Source organism: Pleurodeles waltl, chromosome 11 (genome assembly GCF_031143425.1).
Source record: "Pleurodeles waltl isolate 20211129_DDA chromosome 11, aPleWal1.hap1.20221129, whole genome shotgun sequence".
Taxonomy (NCBI): Eukaryota; Metazoa; Chordata; class Amphibia; order Caudata; family Salamandridae; genus Pleurodeles; species Pleurodeles waltl.
Genome location: NC_090450.1, coordinates 1,003,572,407 through 1,003,597,299, shown reverse-complemented (window position 1 = coordinate 1,003,597,299; position 24,893 = coordinate 1,003,572,407).

Genomic DNA, 24,893 nt, shown 5'->3' with positions numbered 1-24,893 from the left:
GCGGCGAGAGACACCGTCACAAATATACACCCAGTGCTGAAGCTGTGTCCTGCGGTGAGAGACACCATCACAAATATACACCCAGTGCTGAAGCTGTGTCCTGCGGTGAGACGCCATCACAAATATACACCCCAGGGCTGAAGTTGTGCCCTGCTGTGAGAGACACCATCACAAATATAAACCCCAGTGCTGACGCTGCGTCCTGTGGTTAGACAACGTCACAAATAGACACCCCGGTGCTGAGGCTGTGTCCTGCTGTGAGAGACACCGTCACAAATATACACACCAGTGCGGACGCTGTGTCCTGCGGGGAGAGACACCGTCACAAATAGACACCCCAGTGCTGACGCTTTGTCCTGCTGTGAGACACCATCACAAATATACACCCCAGTACTGAAGCTGTGTCCTGCGTTGAGAGACACCGTCACAAATATACACACCAGTGCTGACGCTGTGTCCTGCGGCGAGAGACACCGTCAGAAATATACATCCTAGCGCTGACGCTGTGTCCTGCGGGGAGAGACACCGTGACAAATAGACACCCCAGTGCTGACGCTGTGTCCTGCTGTGAGACACCGTCACAAATATACACCCCAGTGCTGACGCTGTGTCCTGCGGTGAGAGACACTGTCACAAATATACATCCCAGCCCTGACGCTGTGTCCTGCGGGGAGAGACACCGTCACAAGTAGACACCCCAGTGCTGAGGCTGTGTCCTGCTGTGAGACACCATCACAAATATACACCCCAGTGCTGACGCTGTGTCCTGCGGCGAGAGACACCGTAACAAATATACACCCCAGCGCTGACGCTGTGTCCTGCGGTGAGAGACACCGTCACAAATATACACCCCAGTGCTGATGCTGTGTCCTGCTGTGAGACACCATCACAAATATACACCCCAGTGCTGAAGCTGTCCCCTCTGGTGTGAGACACCATCACAAATATACACCCTAGTGCTGAAGCCGTGTCCTATTGTTAGACACCGTCACAAATATACACCCCAGTGCTGAAGCTGTGTCCTGCGATGAGAGACACTGTCACAAATATACACCCCAGTGCTGACGCTGTGCCCTGCGGTGAGAGACACCGTCACAAATATACACCCCAGTGCTGAAGCTGTGTCCTATTGTTAGACACCGTCACAAATAGACACCCCAGTGCTGACGCTGTGTCCTGCTGTGAGACACCGTCACAAGTATACACGCCAGTGCTGACGCTGTGTCCTGCGGCGAGAGACACCATCACAAATGTACATCACAGCGCTGACGCTGTGTCCTGCGGGGAGAGACACCGTCACAAAAAGACACCCCATTGCTGAGGCTGTGTCCTGCTGTGAGACACCGTCAGAAATATACACCACAGTGCTGACGCTGTGTCCTGCGGCGAGAGACACCGTCACAAATATACACCCCAGCGCTGACGCTGTGTCCTGTGGTGAGAGACACCGTCACAAATATAAACCCCAGTGCTGAAGCTGTGTCCTGCTGTGAGAGACACCGTCACAAATATACACCCCAGTGCTGAAGCTGTGTCCTGCGGTGAGAGACACCGTCACAAATATACACCCAGTGCTGAAGCTGTGTCCTGCTGTGAGACGCCATCACAAATATACACCCCAGTGCTGAAGATGTGTCCTGCGGTGAGACGCCATCACAAATATACACCCCAGTGCTGAAGTTGTGTCCTGCTGTGAGAGACACCGTCACAAATAGACACCCCAGTGCTGAGGCTGTGTCCTGCTGTGAGAGACACAGTCACAAATATACACCCCAGTACTGAAGCTGTGTCCTGCGGTGAGAGACACCGTCACAAATATACACCCCAGTGCTGACGCGGTGTCCTGCGGCGAGAGACACCGTCACAAATATACATCCCAGCGCTGATGCTGTGTCCTGCGGGGAGAGACACCGTCACAAATAGACACCCCAGTGCTGACGCTGTGTCCTGCTGTGAGACACCGTCACAAGTATACACGCCAGTGCTGACGCTGTGTCCTGCGGCGAGAGACACCATCACAAATGTACATCCCAGCGCTGACGCTGTGTCCTGCGGGGAGAGACACCGTCACAAATAGACACCCCATTGCTGAGGCTGTGTCCTGCTGTGAGACACCGTCACAAATATACACCCCAGTGCTGACGCTGTGTCCTGCGGCGAGAGACACCGTCACAAATATACACCCCAGCGCTGACGCTGTGTCCTGTTGTGAGAGACACCGTCACAAATATAAACCCCAGTGCTGAAGCTGTGTCCTGCTGTGAGAGACACCGTCACAAATATACATCCCAGCTCTGACGCTGTGTCCTGCGGGGAGACACTGTCACAAATATACACCCCAGAGCTGAAGCTGTGTCCTGCTGTGAGAGACACCGTCACAAATATACACCCCAGAGCTGAAGCTGTGTCCTGCTGTGAGAGACACCGTCACAAATTTGCACCCCAGCGCTGAAGCTGTGTCCTGCTGTGAGACATCGTCACAAATATAAACCCCAGTGCTGATACTGTGTCCTGTTGTGAGAGACACCGTCACAAATATACACCCCAGTGCTGAAGCTGTGTCCTGCGGCAAGAGACCCCGTCACAAATATACACCCCAGTGCTGAAGCTGTGTCCTGCGGTGAGAGACACCGTCACAAATATGCAGCCCAGTGCTGAAGCTGTGTCCTGCGGTGAGAGACGCCATCACAAATATACACCCCAGAGCTGATGCTGGGTCCTGCTGTGAGACACCGTCAAAAATATACACCCCAGTGCTGCAGCTGTGTCCTGCGGTGAGAGACACCGTCACAAATATACACCCCAGTGCTGAAGCTGTGTCCTGCGGTGAGAGACACCGTCACAAATATACACCCCAGTGCTGAAGCTGTGTCCTGCGGTGAGAGACGCCATCACAAATATACACCCCAGTGCTGAAGTTGTGACCTGAGGTGAGAGACGCCATCACAAATATACACACCAGTGCTGATGCTGTGTCCTGCGGCGAGAGACACCGTCACAAATATACACCCAGTGCTGAAGCTGTGTCCTGCGGTGAGAGACACCATCACAAATATACACCCAGTGCTGAAGCTGTGTCCTGCGGTGAGACGCCATCACAAATATACACCCCAGTGCTGAAGTTGTGCCCTGCTGTGAGAGACACCATCACAAATATAAACCCCAGTGCTGACGCTGCGTCCTGTGGTTAGACACCGTCACAAATAGACACCCCGGTGCTGAGGCTGTGTCCTGCTGTGAGAGACACCGTCACAAATATACACACCAGTGCTGACGCTGTGTCCTGCGGGGAGAGACACCGTCACAAATAGACACCCCAGTGCTGACGCTGTGTCCTGCTGTGAGACACCATCACAAATATACACCCCAGTACTGAAGCTGTGTCCTGCGGTGAGAGACACCGTCACAAATATACACACCAGTGCTGACGCTGTGTCCTACGGCGAGATACACCGTCACAAATATACATCCTAGCGCTGACGCTCTGTCCTGCGGGGAGAGACACCGTGACAAATAGACACCCCAGTGCTGACGCTGTGTCCTGCTGTGAGACACCGTCACAAATATACACCCCAGTGCTGACGCTGTGTCCTGCGGCGAGAGACACCGTCACAAATATACATCCCAGCCCTGACGCTGTGTCCTGCGGGGAGAGACACCGTCACAAGTAGACACCCCAGTGCTGAGGCTGTGTCCTGCTGTGAGACACCATCACAAATATACACCCCAGTGCTGATGCTGTGTCCTGCGGCGAGAGACACCGTAACAAATATACACCCCAGCGCTGACGCCATATGTCCTGCGGTGAGAGACACCGTCACAAATATACACCCCAGTGCTGATGCTGTGTCCTGCTGTGAGACACCATCACAAATATACACCCCAGTGCTGAAGCTGTGTCCTCTGGTGTGAGACACCATCACAAATATACACCCTAGTGCTGAAGCCGTGTCCTATTGTTAGACACCGTCACAAATATACACCCCAGTGCTGAAGCTGTGTCCTGCGGTGAGAGACACTGTCACAAATATACACTCCAGTGCTGACGCTGTGCCCTGCGGTGAGAGACACCGTCACAAATATACACCCCAGTGCTGAAGCTGTGTCCTATTGTTAGACTTTGTCACAAATAGACACCCCAGTGCTGACGCTGTGTCCTGCTGTGAGACACCGTCACAAGTATACACGCCAGTGCTGACGCTGTGTCCTGCGGCGAGAGACACCGTCACAAATGTACATCACAGCCCTGACGCTGTGTCCTGCGGGGAGAGACACCGTCACAAATAGACACCCCATTGCTGAGGCTGTGTCCTGCTGTGAGACACCGTCAGAAATATACACCCCAGTGCTGACGCTGTGTCCTGCGGCGAGAGACACCGTCACAAATATACACCCCAGCGCTGACGCTGTGTCCTGTGGTGAGAGACACCGTCACAAATATAAACCCCAGTGCTGAAGCTGTGTCCTGCTGTGAGAGACACCGTCACAAATATACACCCCAGTGCTGAAGCTGTGTCCTGCGGTGAGAGACACCGTCACAAATATACACCCAGTGCTGAAGCTGTGTCCTGCTGTGAGACGCCATCACAAATATACACCCCAGTGCTGAAGATGTGTCCTGCGGTGAGACGCCATCACAAATATACACCCCAGTGCTGAAGTTGTGTCCTGCTGTGAGAGACACCGTCACAAATAGACACCCCAGTGCTGAGGCTGTGTCCTGCTGTGAGAGACACATTCACAAATATACACCCCAGTACTGAAGCTGTGTCCTGCGGTGAGAGACACCGTCACAAATATACACCCCAGTGCTGACGCGGTGTCCTGCGGCGAGAGACACCGTCACAAATATACATCCCAGCGCTGATGCTGTGTCCTGCGGGGAGAGACACCGTCACAAATAGACACCCCAGTGCTGACGCTGTGTCCTGCTGTGAGACACAGTCACAAGTATACACGCCAGTGCTGACGCTGTGTCCTGCGGCGAGAGACACCATCACAAATGTACATCCCAGCGCTGACGCTGTGTCCTGCGGGGAGAGACACCGTCACAAATAGACACCCCATTGCTGAGGCTGTGTCCTGCTGTGAGACACCGTCACAAATATACACCCCAGTGCTGACGCTGTGTCCTGCGGCGAGAGACACCGTCACAAATATACACCCCAGCGCTGACGCTGTGTCCTGTGGTGAGAGACACCGTCACAAATATAAACCCCAGTGCTGAAGCTGTGTCCTGCTGTGAGAGACACCGTCACAAATATACATCCCAGCTCTGACGCTGTGTCCTGCGGGGAGAGACACCGTCCCAAATAGACACCCCAGTGCTGATGCTGTGTCCTGCTGTGAGACACCATCACAAATATACACCCCAGTGCTGAAGCTGTGTCCTCTGGTGTGAGACACCATCACAAATATACACCCTAGTGCTGAAGCCGTGTCCTATTGTTAGACACCGTCACAAATATACACCCCAGTGCTGAAGCTGTGTCCTGCGGTGAGAGACACTGTCACAAATATACACCCCAGTGCTGACGCTGTGCCCTGCGGTGAGAGACACTGTCACAAATATACACCCCAGTGCTGAAGCTGTGTCCTATTGTTAGACACCGTCACAAATAGACACCCCAGTGCTGACGCTGTGTCCTGCTGTGAGACACCTTCACAAGTATACACGCCAGTGCTGACGCTGTGTCCTGCGGCGAGAGACACCGTCACAAATGTACATCACAGCGCTGACGCTGTGTCCTGCGGGGAGAGACACCGTCACAAATAGACACCCCATTGCTGAGGCTGTGTCCTGCTGTGAGACACCGTCACAAATATACACCCCAGTGCTGACGCTGTGTCCTGCGGCGAGAGACACCGTCACAAATATACACCCCAGCGCTGACGCTGTGTCCTGTGGTGAGAGACACCGTCACAAATATAAACCCCAGTGCTGAAGCTGTGTCCTGCTGTGAGAGACACCGTCACAAATATACACCCCAGTGCTGAAGCTGTGTCCTGCGGTGAGAGACACCGTCACAAATATACACCCAGTGCTGAAGCTGTGTCCTGCTGTGAGACGCCATCACAAATATACACCCCAGTGCTGAAGATGTGTCCTGCGGTGAGACGCCATCTCAAATATACACCCCAGTGCTGAAGTTGTGTCCTGCTGTGAGAGACACCGTCACAAATAGACACCCCAGTGCTGAGGCTGTGTCCTGCTGTGAGAGACACAGTCACAAATATACACCCCAGTACTGAAGCTGTGTCCTGCGGTGAGAGACACCGTCACAAATATACACCCCAGTGCTGACGCGGTGTCCTGCGGCGAGAGACACCGTCACAAATATACATCCCAGCGCTGATGCTGTGTCCTGCGGGGAGAGACACCGTCACAAACAGACACCCCAGTGCTGACGCTGTGTCCTGCTGTGAGACACCGTCACAAGTATACACGCCAGTGCTGACGCTGTGTCCTGCGGCAAGAGACACCATCACAAATGTACATCCCAGCGCTGACGCTGTGTCCTGCGGGGAGAGACACCGTCACAAATAGACACCCCATTGCTGAGGCTGTGTCCTGCTGTGAGACACCGTCACAAATATACACCCCAGTGCTGACGCTGTGTCCTGCGGCGAGAGACACCGTCACAAATATACACCCCAGCGCTGACGCTGTGTCCTGTGGTGAGAGACACCGTCACAAATATAAACCCCAGTGCTGAAGCTGTGTCCTGCTGTGAGAGACACATCACAAATATACATCCCAGCTCTGACGCTGTGTCCTGCGGGGAGAGACACCGTCCCAAATAGACACCCCAGTGCTGAGGCTGTGTCCTGCTGTGAGACACCGTCACAAATATACACCCCAGTACTGAAGCTGTGTCCTGCGGTGAGAGACACCGTCACAAATATACACCCCAGGACTGAAGCTGTGTCCTGCTGTGAGAGACACCGTCACAAATATACACCCCGTTGCTGAAGCTGTGTCCTGTTGTGAGAGACACAGTCACAAATATACACCCCAGTGCTGAATCTGTGTCCTGCGGTGAGTCGCCATCACAAATATACACCCCAGTGCTGACGCTGTGTCCTGCGGCGAGAGACACCGTCACAAATATACACCCCAGCGCTGACGCTGTGTCCTGTGGTGAGAGACACCGTCACAAATATAAACCCCAGTGCTGAAGCTGTGTCCTGCTGTGAGAGACACCGTCACAAATATACACCCCAGTGCTGAAGCTGTGTCCTGCGGTGAGAGACACCGTCACAAATATACACCCAGTGCTGAAGCTGTGTCCTGCTGTGAGACGCAATCACAAATATACACCCCAGTGCTGAAGATGTGTCCTGCGGTGAGACGCCATCTCAAATATACACCCCAGTGCTGAAGTTGTGTCCTGCTGTGAGAGACACCGTCACAAATAGACACCCCAGTGCTGAGGCTGTGTCCTGCTGTGAGAGACACAGTCACAAATATACACCCCAGTACTGAAGCTGTGTCCTGCGGTGAGAGACACCGTCACAAATATACACCCCAGTGCTGACGCGGTGTCCTGCGGCGAGAGACACCGTCACAAATATACATCCCAGCGCTGATGCTGTGTCCTGCGGGGAGAGACACCGTCACAAACAGACACCCCAGTGCTGACGCTGTGTCCTGCTGTGAGACACCGTCACAAGTATACACGCCAGTGCTGACGCTGTGTCCTGCGGCAAGAGACACCATCACAAATGTACATCCCAGCGCTGACGCTGTGTCCTGCGGGGAGAGACACCGTCACAAATAGACACCCCATTGCTGAGGCTGTGTCCTGCTGTGAGACACCGTCACAAATATACACCCCAGTGCTGACGCTGTGTCCTGCGGCGAGAGACACCGTCACAAATATACACCCCAGCGCTGACGCTGTGTCCTGTGGTGAGAGACACCGTCACAAATATAAACCCCAGTGCTGAAGCTGTGTCCTGCTGTGAGAGACACATCACAAATATACATCCCAGCTCTGACGCTGTGTCCTGCGGGGAGAGACACCGTCCCAAATAGACACCCCAGTGCTGAGGCTGTGTCCTGCTGTGAGACACCGTCACAAATATACACCCCAGTACTGAAGCTGTGTCCTGCGGTGAGAGACACCGTCACAAATATACACCCCAGTACTGAAGCTGTGTCCTGCTGTGAGAAACACCGTCACAAATATACACCCCGTTGCTGAAGCTGTGTCCTGTTGTGAGAGACACAGTCACAAATATACACCCCAGTGCTGAATCTGTGTCCTGCGGTGAGACGCCATCACAAATATACACCCCAGTACTGAAGCAGTGTACTGCGGTGAGACGCCATCACAAATACACACCCCAGTGCTGAAGTTGTGTCCTGCTGTGTGAGACACCGTCACAAATATACACCCCAGTTCTGACGCTGTGTCCTGCTGTGAGACACTGTCACAAATATACACCCCAGCGCTGACGCTGTGTCCTGTGGTGAGAGACACCGTCACAAATATAAACCCCAGTGCTGAAGCTGTGTCCTACTGTGAGAGACACCGTCACAAATATACACCCAAGTGCTGAAGCTGTGTCCTGCGGTGAGAGACACCGTCACAAATATACACCCAGTGCTGAAGCTGTGTCATGCTGTGAGACGCCATCACAAATATACACCCCAGTGCTGAAGATGTGTCCTGCGGTGAGACGCCATCACAAATATACACCCCAGTGCTGAAGTTGTGTCCTGCTGTGAGAGACACCGTCACAAATAGACACCCCAGTGCTGAGTCTGTGTCCTGCTGTGAGAGACACCGTCACAAATATACATCCCAGCGCTGATGCTGTGTCCTGCGGGGAGAGACACCGTCACAAATAGACACCCCAGTGCTGACGCTGTGTCCTGCTGTGAGACACCGTCACAAGTATACACGCCAGTGCTGACGCTGTGTCCTGCGGCGAGAGACACCATCACAAATGTACATCCCAGCGCTGACGCTGTGTCCTGCGGGGAGAGACACCGTCACAAATAGACACCCCATTGCTGAGGCTGTGTCCTGCTGTGAGACACCGTCACAAATATACACCCCAGTGCTGACTCTGTGTTCTGCGGCGAGAGACACCGTCACAAATATACACCCCAGCGCTGACGCTGTGTCCTGTGGTGAGAGACACCGTCACAAATATAAACCCCAGTGCTGAAGCTGTGTCCTGCTGTGAGAGACACCGTCACAAATATACATCCCAGCTCTGACGCTGTGTCCTGCGGGGAGAGACACCGTCCCAAATAGACACCCCAGTGCTGAGGCTGTGTCCTGCTGTGAGACACCGTCACAAATATACACCCCGTTGCTGAATCTGTGTCCTGTTGTGAGAGACACAGTCACAAATATACACCCCAGTGCTGAAGCTGTGTCCTGCGGTGAGAGACACTGTCACAAATATACACCCCAGTGCTGAATCTGTGTCCTGCTGCGAGACGCCATCACAAATATACACCCCAGTACTGAAGCAGTGTCCTGCGGTGAGACGCCATCACAAATATACACCCCAGTACTGAAGCAGTGTCCTGCGGTGAGACGCCATCACAAATACACACCCCAGTGCTGAAGTTGTGTCCTGCTGTGTGAGACACCGTCACAAATATACACCCCAGTGCTGACGCTGTGTCCTGCTGTGAGACACTGTCACAAATATACACCCCAGTGCTGACGCTGTGTCCTGCGGCGAGAGACACCGTCACAAATATACATCCCAGCGCTGAAGCTGTGTCCTGCTGTGAGACGCCATCACAAATATAAACCCCAGTGCTGAAGCTGTGTCCTGCGGTGAGACGCCATCACAAATATACACCCCAGTGCTGAAGCTGTGTCCTGCGGTGAGAGATACCGTCACAAATAGACACCCCAGTGCCGAGCCTGTGTCCTGCTGTGAGAGACACCGTCACAAATATACACACCAGTGCTGATGCTGTGTCCTGTGGTTAGACACCGTCACAAATAGACACCCCAGTGCTGAAGTTGTGTCCTGCTGTGTGAGACACCGTCACAAATATACACCCCAGTGCTGACGCTGTGTCCTGCTGTGAGACACCGTCACAAATATACACCCCCGTGCTGACGCTGTGTCCTGCGGCGAGAGACACCGTCACAAATATACATCCCAGCGCTGATGCTGTGTCCTGCGGGGAGAGACACCGTCACAAATAGACACCCCTGTGGTGACGCTGTGTCCTGCTGTGAGACACCGTCACAAATATACACCCCAGTGCTGACGCTGTGTCCTGCGGCGAGAGACACCGTCACAAATATACATCCCAGCGCTGACGCTGTGTCCTGCGGGGAGAGACACTGTCACAAATAGACACCCCATTGTTGAGGCTGTGTCCTGCGGTGAGACACCGTCAAAAATATACACCCCAGTGCCGACGCTGTGTCCTGTGGCGAGAGACACCGTCACAAATATACACCCCAGCGCTGACGCTGTGTCCTGTGGTGAGAGACACCGTCACAAATATACACCCCAGTGCTGAAGCTGTGTCCTGCTGTGAGAGACACCGTCACAAATATACATCCCAGCGCTGACGCTGTGTCCTGCTGTGAGACAACGTCACAAATATACACCCCAGTACTGAAGCTGTGTCCTGCGGTGAGAGACACCATCACGAATATGCACCCCAGTGCTGAAGCTGTGTCCTGCGGTGAGACACAGTCACATATATACAGCCCAGTACTGAAGCTGTGTCCTGCTGTGAGAGACACCGTCACAAATATACACCCCAGTGCTGAAGCTGTGTTCTGCGGTGAGAGACACAGTCACAAATATACACCCCAGTGCTTAAGCTGTGTCCTGCGGTGAGAGAGACCATCACAAATATACACCCAGTGCTGAAGCTGTGTCCTGCTGTGAGACGCCATCACAAATATAAACCCCAGTGCTGAAGCTGTGTCCTGCGGTGAGACGCCATCACAAATATACACCCCAGTGCAGAAGCTGTGTCCTGCGGTGAGAGATACCGTCACAAATAGACACCCCAGTGCTGAGGCTGTGTCCTGCTGTGAGAGACACCGTCACAAATATAAACCCCAGAGCTGAAGCTGTGTCCTGCTGTGAGAGACACCGTCACAAATATACACCCCAGCGCTGAAGCTGTGTCCTGCTGTGAGACACCGTCACAAATATAAACCCCAGTGCTGATGCTGTGTCCTGTTGTGAGAGACACCGTCACAAATATACAAACTAGTGCTGAAGCTGTGTCCTGCGGCAAGAGACACCGTCACAAATATACACCCCAGTGCTGATGCTGTGTCCTGCTGTGAGACCCCATCACAAATATACACCCCAGTGCTGAAGCTGTGTCCTCTGGTGTGAGACACCATCACAAATATACACCCTAGTGCTCAAGCTGTGTCCTATTGTTAGACACCGTCACAAATATACACCCCAGTACTGAAGCTGTGTCCTGCGGTGAGAGACACCATCACAAATATACACCCCAGTGCTGAAGCTGTGTCCTGCGGTGAGAGACACTGTCACAAATATACACCCCAGTGCTGACGCTGTGTCCTGCGGTGAGAGACACCGTCACAAATATACACCCCAGTGCTGAAGCTGTGTCCTATTGTTAGACACCGTCACAAACATACACCCCAGTGCTGAAGCTGTGTCCTGCGGTGAGAGACACTGTCACAAATATACACCCCAGTGCTGACGCTGTGTCCTGCGGTGAGAGACAACGCCACAAATATACACCCCAGTGCTGAAGCTGAGTCCTGCGGTGAGAGACACCGTCACAAATATACACCCCAGTACTGAAGCTGTCCTGCTGTGAGAGACACCGTCACAAATATACACCCCAGTGCTGAAGCTGTGCCCTGCTGTGAGACATTGTCACAAATATAAACCCCAGAGCTGAAGCTGTGTCCTGCTGTATGAGACACCGTCACAAATATACACCCCAGAGCTGAAGCTGTGTCCTGCTGTGAGACACCGTCACAAATATACACCCCAGCGCTGAAGCTGTGTCCTGCTGTAAGACACCGTCACAAATATAAGCCCCAGTGCTGATGCTGTGTCCTGTTGTGAGAGACACCGTCACAAATATACACCCCAGTGCTGAAGCTGTGCCCTGCTGTGAGACACTTTCACAAATATACACCCCAGAGATGAAGCTGTGTCCTGGTGTGAGAGACACCGTCACAAATATACACCCCAGAGCTGAAGCTGTGTCCTGCTGTGAGAGACACCGTCACAAATATGCACCCCAGCGCTGAAGCTGTGTCCTGCTGTGAGACACCGTCACAAATATAAACCCCAGTGCTGATGCTGTGTCCTGTTGTGAGAGACACCGTCACAAATATACACCCCAGTGCTGAAGCTGTGTCCTGCGGCAAGAGACACCGTCACAAATATACACCCCAGTGCTGAAGCTGTGTCCTGCGGTGAGAGACACCGTCACAAATATACAGCCCAGTGCTGAAGCTGTGTCCTGCGGTGAGAGACGCCATCACAAATATACACCCCAGAGCTGATGCTGGGTCCTGCTGTGAGACACCGTCAAAAATATACACCCCAGTGCTGCAGCTGTGTCCTGCGGTGAGAGACACCGTCACAAATATACACCCCAGAGCTGAAGCTGTGTCCTGCGGTGAGAGACGCCATCACAAATATACACCCCAGTGCTGAAGTTGTGACGTGAGGTGAGAGATGCCATCACAAATATACACACCAGTGCTGACGCTGTGTCCTGCGGCGAGAGACACCGTCACAAATATACACCCAGTGCTGAAGCTGTGTCCTGCGGTGAGAGACACCATCACAAATATACACCCAGTGCTGAAGCTGTGTCCTGCGGTGAGACGCGATCACAAATATACACCCCAGTGCTGAAGTTGTGCCCTGCTGTGAGAGACACCGTCACAAATATAAACCCCAGTGCTGACGTTGTGTCCTGTGGTTAGACACCGTCACAAATAGACACCCCAGTGCTGGGGCTGTGTCCTGCTGTGAGAGACACCGTCACAAATATACACACCAGTGCTGACGCTGTGTCCTGCGGGGAGAGACACCGTCACTAATAGACACACCAGTGCTGACGCTGTGTCCTGCGGCGAGAGACACCGTCACAAATATACATCCTAGCGCTGTGTCCTGCGGGGAGAGACACCGTGACAAATAGACACCCCAGTGCTGACGCTGTGTCCTGCTGTGAGACACCGTCACAAATATACACCCCAGTGCTGACGCTGTGTCCTGCGGCGAGAGACACCGTCACAAATATACATCCCAGCCCTGATGCTGTGTCCTGCGGTGAGAGACACCGTCACAAATATACATCCCAGCGCTGACGCTGTGTCCTGTGGGGAGAGACACCATCACAAATAGACACCCCAGTGCTGACGCTGTGTCCTGCTGTGAGACACCGTCACAAATATACACCCCAGTGCTGACGCTGTGTCCTGCGGCGAGAGACACCGTCACAAATATACATCCCAGCCCTGACGCTGTGTCCTGCGGGGAGAGACACCGTCACAAGTAGACACCCCAGTGCTGAGGCTGTGTCCTGCTGTGAGACACCATCACAAATATACACCCCAGTGCTGACGCTGTGTCCTGCGGCGAGAGACACCGTCACAAATATACACCCCAGCGCTGACGCTGTGTCCTGCTGTGAGAGACACCGTCACAAATATACATCCCAGCGCTGACGGTGTGTCCTGTGGGGAGAGACACCATCACAAATAGACACCCCAGTGCTGACGCTGTGTCCTGCTGTGAGACACCGTCACAAATATACACCCCAGTGCTGATGCTGTGTCCTGCTGTGAGACACCATCACAAATATACTCCCCAGTGCTGAAGCTGTGTCCTCTGGTGTGAGACACCGTCACAAATATACACCCCAGTGCTGAAGCTGTGTCCTGCGGTGAGAGACACTGTCACAAATATACACCCCAGTGCTGACGCTGTGCCCTGCGGTGAGAGACACCGTCACAAATATACACCCCAGTGCTGAAGCTGTGTCCTATTGTTAGACACCGTCACAAATAGACACCCCAGTGCTGACGCTGTGTCCTGCTGTGAGACACCGTCACAAGTATAAACGCCAGTTCTGACGCTGTGTCCTGTGGGGAGAGACACCATCACAAATAGACACCCCAGTGCTGACGCTGTGTCCTGCTGTGAGACACCGTCACAAATATACACCCCAGTGCTGACGCTGTGTCCTGCGGCGAGAGACACCGACACAAATATACATCCCAGCCCTGACGCTGTGTCCTGCGGGGAGAGACACCGTCACAAGTAGACACCCCAGTGCTGAGGCTGTGTCCTGCTGTGAGACACCATCACAAATATACACCCCAGTGCTGACGCTGTGTCCTGCGGCGAGAGACACCGTCACAAATATACACCCCAGCGCTGACGCTGTGTCCTGCGGTGAGAGACACCGTCACAAATATACACCCCAGTGCTGATGCTGTGTCCTGCTGTGAGACACCATCACAAATATACTCCCCAGTGCTGAAGCTGTGTCCTCTGGTGTGAGACACCATCACAAATATACACCCTAGTGCTGAAGCCGTGTCCTATTGTTAGACACCGTCACAAATATACACCCCAGTGCTGAAGCTGTGTCCTGCGGTGAGAGACACTGTCACAAAAATACACCCCAGTGCTGACGCTGTGCCCTGCGGTGAGAGACACCGTCACAAATATACACCCCAGTGCTGAAGCTGTGTCCTATTGTTAGACACCGTCACAAATAGACACCCCAGTGCTGACGCTGTGTCCTGCTGTGAGACACCGTCACAAGTATACACGCCAGTGCTGACGCTGTGTCCTGCAGCGAGAGACACCGTCACAAATGTACATCACAGCGCTGAAGCTGTGTCCTGCGGGGAGAGACACCGTCACAAATAGACACCCCATTGCTGAGGCTGTGTCCTGCTGTGTGACACCGTCACAAATATACACCCCAGTGCTGAAGCTGTGTCCTGCTGTGAGAGACAACGTCACAAATATACATCCCAGCGCTGACGCTGTGTCCTGCGGGGAGAGACACAGTCACAAATAGACACCCCAGTGCTGAGGCTGTGTCCTGCTGTGAGAAACCGTCACAAATATACACCCCAGAACTGAAGCTGTGTCCTGCGGTGAGAGACACCGTCACAAATATACACCCCAGTGCTGAAGCTGTGTCCTGCGGTGAGAGACACCGTCACATATACACCCCAGTGCTGAAGCTGTGTCCTGCGGTGTGAGACACCGTCACAAATATACACCCAGTGCTGAAGCTGTGTCCTGCTGTGAGATGCCATCACAAATATACACCCCAGTGCTGAAGATGTGTCCTGCGGTGAGACGCCATCACAAATATACACCCCAGTGCTGAAGTTGTGTCCTGCTGTGAGAGACACCGTCACAAATAGACACCCCAGTGCTGAGGCTGTGTCCTGCTGTGAGAGACACCGTCACAAATATACACCCCAGTACTGAAGCTGTGACCTGCGGTGAGAGACACCGTCACAAATATACACAGCAGTGCTGACGCGGTGTCCTGCGGCGAGAGACACCGTCACAAATATACATCCCAGCGCTGAGGCTGTGTCCTGCGGGGAGAGACACCGTCACAAATAGACACCCCAGTGCTGACGTTGTGTCCTGCTGTGAGACACTGTCACAAATATACACGCCAGTGCTGACGCTGTGTTCTGCGGGGAGAGACACCGTCACAAATAGACACCCCATTGCTGAGGCTGTGTCCTGCTGTGAGACACCGTCACAAATATACACCCCAGTGCTGACGCTGTGTCCTGCGGCGAGAGACACCGTCACAAATATACACCCCACCGCTGACGCTGTGTCCTGTGGTGAGAGACACCGTCACAAATATAAACCCCAGTGCTGAAGCTGTGTCCTGCTGTGAGAGACACCGTCACAAATATACATCCCAGCTCTGACGCTGTGTCCTGCGGGGAGAGACACCGTCCCAAATAGACACCCCAGTGCTGAGGCTGTGTCCTGCTGTGAGACACCGTCACAAATATACACCCCAGTGCTGAAGCTGTGTCCTGCGGTGAGAGACACCGTCACAAATATACACCCCAGTGCTGAAGCTGTGTCCTGCGGTGAGAGACACCGTCACAAATATACACCCCAGTGCTGAATCTGTGTCCTGCTGCGAGACGCCATCACAAATATACACCCCAGTACTGAAGCAGTGTCCTGCGGTGAGACGCCATCACAAATATACACCCCAGTACTGAAGCAGTGTCCTGCGCTGAGACGCCATCACAAATATACACCCCAGTGCTGAAGTTGTGTCCTGCTGTGTGAGACACCGTCACAAATATACACCCCAGTGCTGACGCTGTGTCCTGCTGTGAGACACCGTCACAAATATACACCCCAGTGCTGACGCTGTGTCCTGCGGCGAGAGACACCGTCACAAATATACATCCCAGCGCTGATGCTGTGTCCTGCGGGGAGAGACACCGTCACAAATAGACACCCCTGTGGTGACGCTGTGTCCTGCTGTGAGACACCGTCACAAATATACACCCCAGTACTGAAGCTGTGTCCTGCTGTGAGAGACACCGTCACAAATATACACCCCGTTGCTGAAGCTGTGTCCTGTTGTGAGAGACACCGTCACAAATATACACCCCAGTGCTGAAGCTGTGTCCTGCGGTGAGAGACACCGTCACAAAAATACACCCCAGTGCTGAATCTGTGTCCTGCTGCGAGACGCCATCACAAATATACACCCCAGTACTGAAGCAGTGTCCTGCGGTGAGACGCCATCACAAATATACACCCCAGTGCTGAAGCTGTGTCCTGCTGTGAGAGACACCGTCACAAATATACATCCCAGCGCTGACGCTGTGTCCTGCTGTGAGACACCGTCACAAATATACACCCCAGTAGTGAAGCTGTGTCCTGCGGTGAGAGACACCGTCACGAATATGCACCCCAGTGCTGAAGCTGTGTCCTGCGGTGAGAGACACAGTCACATATATACACCCCAGTACTGAAGCTGTGTCCTGCTGTGAGAGACACCGTCACAAATATACATCCCAGCGCTGATGCTGTGTCCTGCGGGGAGAGACACCGTCACAAATATACACCCCAGTGCTGAAGCTGTGTCCTGCGGTGAGAGAGACCATCACAAATATACACCCAGTGCTGAAGCTGTGTCCTGCTGTGAGACGCCATCACAAATATAAACCCCAGTGCTGAAGCTGTGTCCTGCGGTGAGACGCCATCACAAATATACACCCCAGTGCTGAAGCTGTGTCCTGCGGTGAGAGATACCGTCACAAATAGACACCCCAGTGCCGAGGCTGTGTCCTGCTGTGAGAGACACCGTCACAAATATACACACCAGTGCTGATGCTGTGTCCTGTGGTTAGACACCGTCACAAATAGACACCCCAGTGCTGAAGCTGTGTCCTGCGGTGAGAGACACCGTCACAAATATACACCCAGTGCTGAATCTGTGTCCTGCTGCGAGATGCCATCACAAATATACACCTCAGTACTGAAGCAGTGTCCTGCGGTGAGACGCCATCACAAATATACACCCCAGTGCTGAAGTTGTGTCCTGCTGTGTGAGACACTGTCACAAATATACACCCCAGTGCTGACGCTGTGTCCTGCTGTGAGACACCGTCACAAATATACACCCCAGTGCTGACGCTGTGTCCTGCGGCGAGAGACACCGTCACAAATATACATCCCTGCGCTGATGCTGTGTCCTGCGGGGAGAGACACCGTCACAAATAGACACCCCTGTGGTGACGCTGTGTCCTGCTGTGAGACACCGTCACAAATATACACCCCAGTGCTGACGCTGTGTCCTGCGGCGAGAGACACCGTCACAAATATACATCCCAGCGCTGACGCTGTGTCCTGCGGGGAGAGACACCGTCACAAATAGACACCCCATTGCTGAGGCTGTGTCCTGCGGTGAGACACCATCACAAATATACACCCCAGTGCTGACGCTGTGTCCTGCGGCGAGAGACACCGTCACAAATATACACCCCATTGCTGAGGCTGTGTCCTGTGGTGAGAGACACCGTCACAAATATACACCCCAGTGCTGAAGCTGTGTCCTGCTGTGAGAGACACCGTCACAAATATACATCCCAGCGCTGACGCTGTGTCCTGCTGTGAGACACCGTCACAAATATACACCCCACTACTGAAGCTGTGTCCTGCGGTGAGAGACAGCGTCACGAATATGCACCCCAGTGCTGAAGCGGTGTCCTGCGGTGAGAGACACAGTCACATATATACACCCCAGTACTGAAGCTGTGTCCTGCTGTGAGAGACACCGTCACAAATATACACCCCAGTGCTGAAGCTGTGTTCTGCGGTGAGAGACACAGTCACAAATATACACCCCAGTGCTGAAGCTGTGTCCTGCGGTGAGAGAGACCATCACAAATATACACCCAGTGCTGAAGCTGTGTCCTGCTGTGAGACGCCATCACAAATATAAACCCCAGTGCTGAAGCTGTGTCCTGCGGTGAGACGCCATCACAAATATACACCCCAGTGCTGAAGCTGTGTCCTGCGGTGAGAGATACCGTCACAAATAGACACCCCAGTGCTGAGGCTGTGTCCTGCTGTGAGAGACACCGTCACAAATATACACACCAGTGCTGATGCTGTGTCCTGTGGTTAGACACCGTCACAAATAGACACCCCAGTGCTGAGGCTGTGTCCTGTGGTGAGAGACACCGTCACAAATATACACCCCAGTGCTGAAGCTGTGTCCTGCTGTGAGAGACACCGTCACAAATATACATCCCAGCGCTGACGCTGTGTCCTGCGGGGAGAGACACCGTCACAAATAGACACCCCATTGCTAAGGCTGTGTCCTGCTGTGAGACACCGTGACAAATATACACGCCAGTGCTGACGCTATGTCCTGCGGCGAGAGACACCGTCACAAATATACATCCCAGCGCTGACGCTGTGTCCTGCTGGGAGAGACACCGTCACAAATAGACACCCCATTGCTGAGGATGTGTCCTGCTGTGAGACACCGTGACAAATATACACCCCAGTTCTGACGCTGTGTCCTGCGGTGAGAGACACCGTCACAAATATACACCCCAGCGCGGACGCGGTGTCCTGCGGGGAGAGACACTGTCACAAATAGACATCCCAGTGCTAAGGCTGTGTCCTACTGTGAGACACCGTCACAAATATACACCCAAGTACTGAAGCTGTGTCCTGCGGTGAGAGACACCGTCACAAATATATACCCCAGTGCTGAAGCTGTGTCCTGCGGTGAGAGACACCGTCACAAATAGACATCCCAGTGCTGAGGCTGTGTCCTGCTGTGAGAGAAACCGTCACAAATATACTCACCAGTGCTGACGCTGTGTCCTGCGGCGAGAGACACCGTCACAAATATACATCCCAGCGCTGATGCTGTGTCCTGCGGGGAGAGACACCGTCACAAATAGACACCCCAGTGCTGACGCTGTGTCCTGCTGTGAGACACCATTACAAATATACACCCCAGAACTGAAGCTGTGTCCTGCGGTGAGAGACACCGTCACAAATATACACCCCAGTGCTGAAGCTGTGTCCTGCGGTGAGAGAGACCGTCACAAATATACACCCAGTGCTGAAGCTGTGTCCTGCTCTGAGACGCCATCACAAATATAAACCCCAGTGCTGAAGCTGTGTCCTGCGGTGAGACGCCATCACAAATATAAACCCCAGTGCTGAAGCTGTGTCCTGCGGTGAGAGATACCGTCACAAATAGACACCCCAGTGCTGAGGCTGTGTCCTGCTGTGAGAGACACCGTCACAAATATACACACCAGTGCTGATGCTGTGTCCTGTGGTTAGACACCGTCACAAATAGACACCCCAGTGCTGAGGCTGTGTCCTGCTGTGAGAGACACCGTCACAAATATACACACCAGTGCTGACGCTGTGTCCTGCGCCGAGAGACACCGTCACAAATATACATCCCAGCGCTGACACTGTGTCCTGCGGGGAGACACACCGTCACAAATAGACACCCCAGTGCTGACGCTGTGTCCTGCTGTGAGACACCATCAAAAATATACACCCCAGAACTGAAACTGTGTCCTGCGGTGAGAGACACCGTCACAAATATTCACACCAGTGCTGACGCGGTGTCCTGCGGCGAGAGACACCGTCACAAATATACATCCCAGCTCTGACGCTGTGTCCTGCGGGGAGAGACACCGTCACAAATAGACACCCCAGTGCTGACGCTGTGTCCTGCTGTGAGACACCGTCACAAATATACACTCCAGTGATGACGTTGTGTCCTGCGGCGAGAGACACCGTCACAAATATACATCCCAGCGCTGACGCTGTGTCCTGCGGGGAGAGACACCGTCACAAATATACACCCCAGTGCTGACGCTGTGTCCTGCGGCGAGAGACACCGTCACAAATATACATCCCAGCGCTCACGCTGTGTCCTGCGGGTAGAGACAACGTCACAAATAGACACCCCATTGCTGAGGCTGTGTCATGCTGTGAGACACCGTGACAAATATACACGCCAGTGCTGACGCTGTGTCCTGCGGCGAGAGACACCGAAACAAATATGCATCCCAGCGCTGACGCTGTGTCCTGCGGGGAGAGACACCGTCACAAATAGACACCCCATTGCTGAGGCTGTGTCCTGCTGTGAGACACCGTCACAAATATACACCCCAGTACTGAAGCTGTGTCCTGCGGTGAGAGACACCGTCACAAATATAAACCCCAGTGCTGAAGCTGTGTCCTGCGGTGAGAGACACCGTCACAAATAGACACCCCAGTGCTGAGGCTGTGTCCTGCTGTGAGAGACACCGTCACAAATATACACACCAGTGCTGACGCTGTGTCCTGCGAAGAGAGACACCGTCACAAATACATCCCAGCGCTGATGCTGTGTCCTGCGGGGAGAGACACCGTCACAAATAGACACCCCAGTGCTGACGCTGTGTCCTGCTGTGAGACACCGTCACAAATATACATCCCAGCGCTGATGCTGTGTCCTGCGGGGAGAGACACCGTCACAAATATACACCCCAGTGCTGAAGCTGTGTCCTGCGGTGAGAGAGACCATCACAAATATACACCCAGTGCTGAAGCTGTGTCCTGCTGTGAGACGCCATCACAAATATAAACCCCAGTGCTGAAGCTGTGTCCTGCGGTGAGACGCCATCACAAATATACACCCCAGTGCTGAAGCTGTGTCCTGCGGTGAGAGATACCGTCACAAATAGACACCCCAGTGCTGAGGCTGTGTCCTGCTGTGAGAGACACCGTCACAAATATACACACCAGTGCTGATGCTGTGTCCTGTGGTTAGACACCGTCACAAATAGACACCCCAGTGCTGAGGCTGTGTCCTGTGGTGAGAGACACCGTCACAAATATACACCCCAGTGCTGAAGCTGTGTCCTGCTGTGAGAGACACCGTCACAAATATACATCCCAGCGCTGACGCTGTGTCCTGCGGGGAGAGACACCGTCACAAATAGACACCCCATTGCTAAGGCTGTGTCCTGCTGTGAGACACCGTGACAAATATACACGCCAGTACTGACGCTATGTCCTGCGGCGAGAGACACCGTCACAAATATACATCCCAGCGCTGACTCTGTGTCTTGCTAGGAGAGACACCGTCACAAATAGACACCATATTGCTGAGGCTGTGTCCTGCTGTGAGACACCGTGACAAATATACACCCCAGTGCTGACGCTGTGTCCTGCGGTGAGAGACACCGTCACAAATATACACCCCAGCGCTGACGCTGTGTCCTGCGGGGAGAGACACCGTCACAAATAGACACCCCAGTGCTGAAGCTGTGTCCTGCTGTGAGAGACACCGTCACAAATATACATCCCAGCGCTGACGCTGTGTCCTGTGGGGAGAGACACCGTCACAAATAGACACCCCAGTGCTAAGGCTGTGTCCTACTGTGAGACACCGTCACAAATATACACCCAAGTACTGAAGCTGTGTCCTGCGGTGAGAGACACCATCACAAATATATACCCCAGTGCTGAAGCTGTGTCCTGCGGTGAGAGACACCGTCACAAATAGACATCCCAGTGCTGAGGCTGTGTCCTGCTGTGAGGGAAACCGTCACAAATATACTCACCAGTGCTGACGCTGTGTCCTGCGGCGAGAGACACCGTCACAAATATACATCCCAGCGCTAATGCTGTGTCCTGCGGGGAGAGACACCGTCACAAATAGACACCCCAGTGCTGACGCTGTGTCCTGCTGTGAGACACCATCACAAATATACACCCCAGAACTGAAGCTGTGTCCTGCGGTGAGAGACACCGTCACAAATATACACCCCAGTGCTGAAGCTGTGTCTTGCGGTGAGAGAGACAGTCACAAATATACACCCAGTGCTGAAGCTGTGTCCTGCTGTGAGACGCCATCACAAATATAAACCCCAGTGCTGAAGCTGTGTCCTGCGGTGAGACGCCATCACAAATATAAACCCCAGTGCTGAAGCTGTGTCCTGCGGTGAGAGATACCGTCACAAATAGACACCCCAGTGCTGAGGCTGTGTCCTGCTGTGAGAGACACCGTCACAAATATACACACCAGTGCTGATGCTGTGTCCTGTGGTTAGACACCGTCACAAATAGACACCCCAGTGCTGAGGCTGTGTCCTGCTGTGAGAGACACCGCCACAAATATACACACCAGTGCTGACGCTGTGTCCTGCTACGAGAGACACCGTCACAAATATACATCCCAGCGCTGACACTGTGTCCTGAGGGGAGACACACCGTCACAAATAGACACCCCAGTGCTGACGCTGTGTCCTGCTGTGAGACACCATCAAAAATATACACCCCAGTACTGAAACTATGTCCTGCGGTGAGAGACACCGTCACAAATATACACACCAGTGCTGACGCGGTGTCCTGCGGCGAGAGACACCGTCACAAATATACATCCCAGCTCTGACGCTGTGTCCTGCGGGGAGAGATACCGTCACAAATAGACAGCCCAGTGCTGACGCTGTGTCCTGCTGTGAGACACCGTCACAAATATACACTCCAGTGATGACGCTGTGTCCTGCGGCGAGAGACACCGTCACAAATATACATCCCAGCGCTCACGCTGTGTCCTGCGGGTAGAGACAACGTCACAAATAGACACCCCATTGCTGAGGCTGTGTCCTGCTGTGAGACACCGTGACAAATATACACGCCAGTGCTGACGCTGTGTCCTGCGGCGAGAGACACCGTCACAAATATGCATCCCAGCGCTGACGCTGTGTCCTGCGGGGAGAGACACCGTCACAAATAGACACCCCATTGCTGAGGCTGTGTCCTGCTGTGAGACACCGTGACAAATATACACCCCAGTGCTGACGCTGTGTCCTGCGGTGAGAGACGTCACAAATATACACCCCAGCGCTGACGCTGTGTCCTGCGGGGAGAGACACCGTCACAAATAGACACCCCAGTGCTGAAGCTGTGTCCTGCTGTGAGAGACACCGTCACAAATATACATCCCAGCGCTGACGCGGTGTCCTGTGGGGAGAGACACCGTCACAAATAGACACCCCAGTGCTGAGGCTGTGTCCTGCTGTGAGACACCGTCACAAATATACACCCCAGTACTGAAGCTGTGTCCTGCGGTGAGAGACACCGTCACAAATATAAACCCCAGTGCTGAAGCTGTGTCCTGCGGTGAGAGACACCGTCACAAATAGACACCCCAGTGCTGAGGCTGTGTCCTGCTGTGAGAGACACCGTCACAAATATACACACCAGTGCTGACGCTGTGTCCTGCGGCGAGAGACACCGTCACAAATATACATCCCAGCGCTGATGCTGTGTCCTGCGGGGAGAGACACCGTCACAAATAGACACCCCAGTGCTGACGCTGTGTCCTGCTGTGAGACACCATCACAAATATACACCCCAGAACTGAAGCTGTGTCCTGCGGTGAGAGACACCGTCACAAATATACACACCAGTGCTGACGCTGTGTCCTGCGGCGAGAGACTCCGTCACGAATGTACATTCCAGCGCTGACGCTGTGTCCTGTGGTGAGAGGCTCCGTCACAAATATACACCCCAGTGCTGACGCTGTGTCCTGCGGCGAGAGACACCGTCACAAATAGACACCCCAGTGCTGAGGCTGTGTCCTGCTGTGAGACACCGTCACAAATATACACCCCAGTGCTGACGCGGTGTCCTGCTGTGAGACACCATCACAAATATACACCCCAGCGCTGACGCTGTCTCCTGTGGTGAGAGACACCGTCACAAATATGCACCCCAGTGCTGATGCTATGTCCTGCTGTGAGACACCATCACAAATATACACCCCAGTGCTGAAGCTGTGTCGTCTGGTGTGAGACACCATCACAAATATACACCCTAGTGCTGAAGCTGTGTCCTATTGTTAGACACCATCACAAATATACACCCCAGTACTGAAGCTGTGTCCTGCGGTGAGAGACTCCGTCACGAATGTACATTCCAGCGCTGACGCTGTGTCCTGTGGTGAGAGGCTCCGTCACAAATATACACCCCAGTGCTGACGCTGTGTCCTGCGGCGAGAGACACCGTCACAAATAGACACCCCAGTGCTGAGGCTGTGTCCTGCTGTGAGACACCGTCACAAATATACACCCCAGTGCTGAAGCTGTGTCCTGCGGCGAGAGACACCGTCACAAATATACATCACAGCGCTGATGCTGTGTCCTGCGGGGAGAGACACCGTCACAAATAGACACCCCAGTGCTGACGCTGTGTCCTGCTGTGAGACACCGTCACAAATATACACCCCAGTGCTGACGCTGTGTCCTACGGCAAGAGACACCGTCACAAATATACATCCCAGCGCTGACTCTGTGTCTTGCTAGGAGAGACACCGT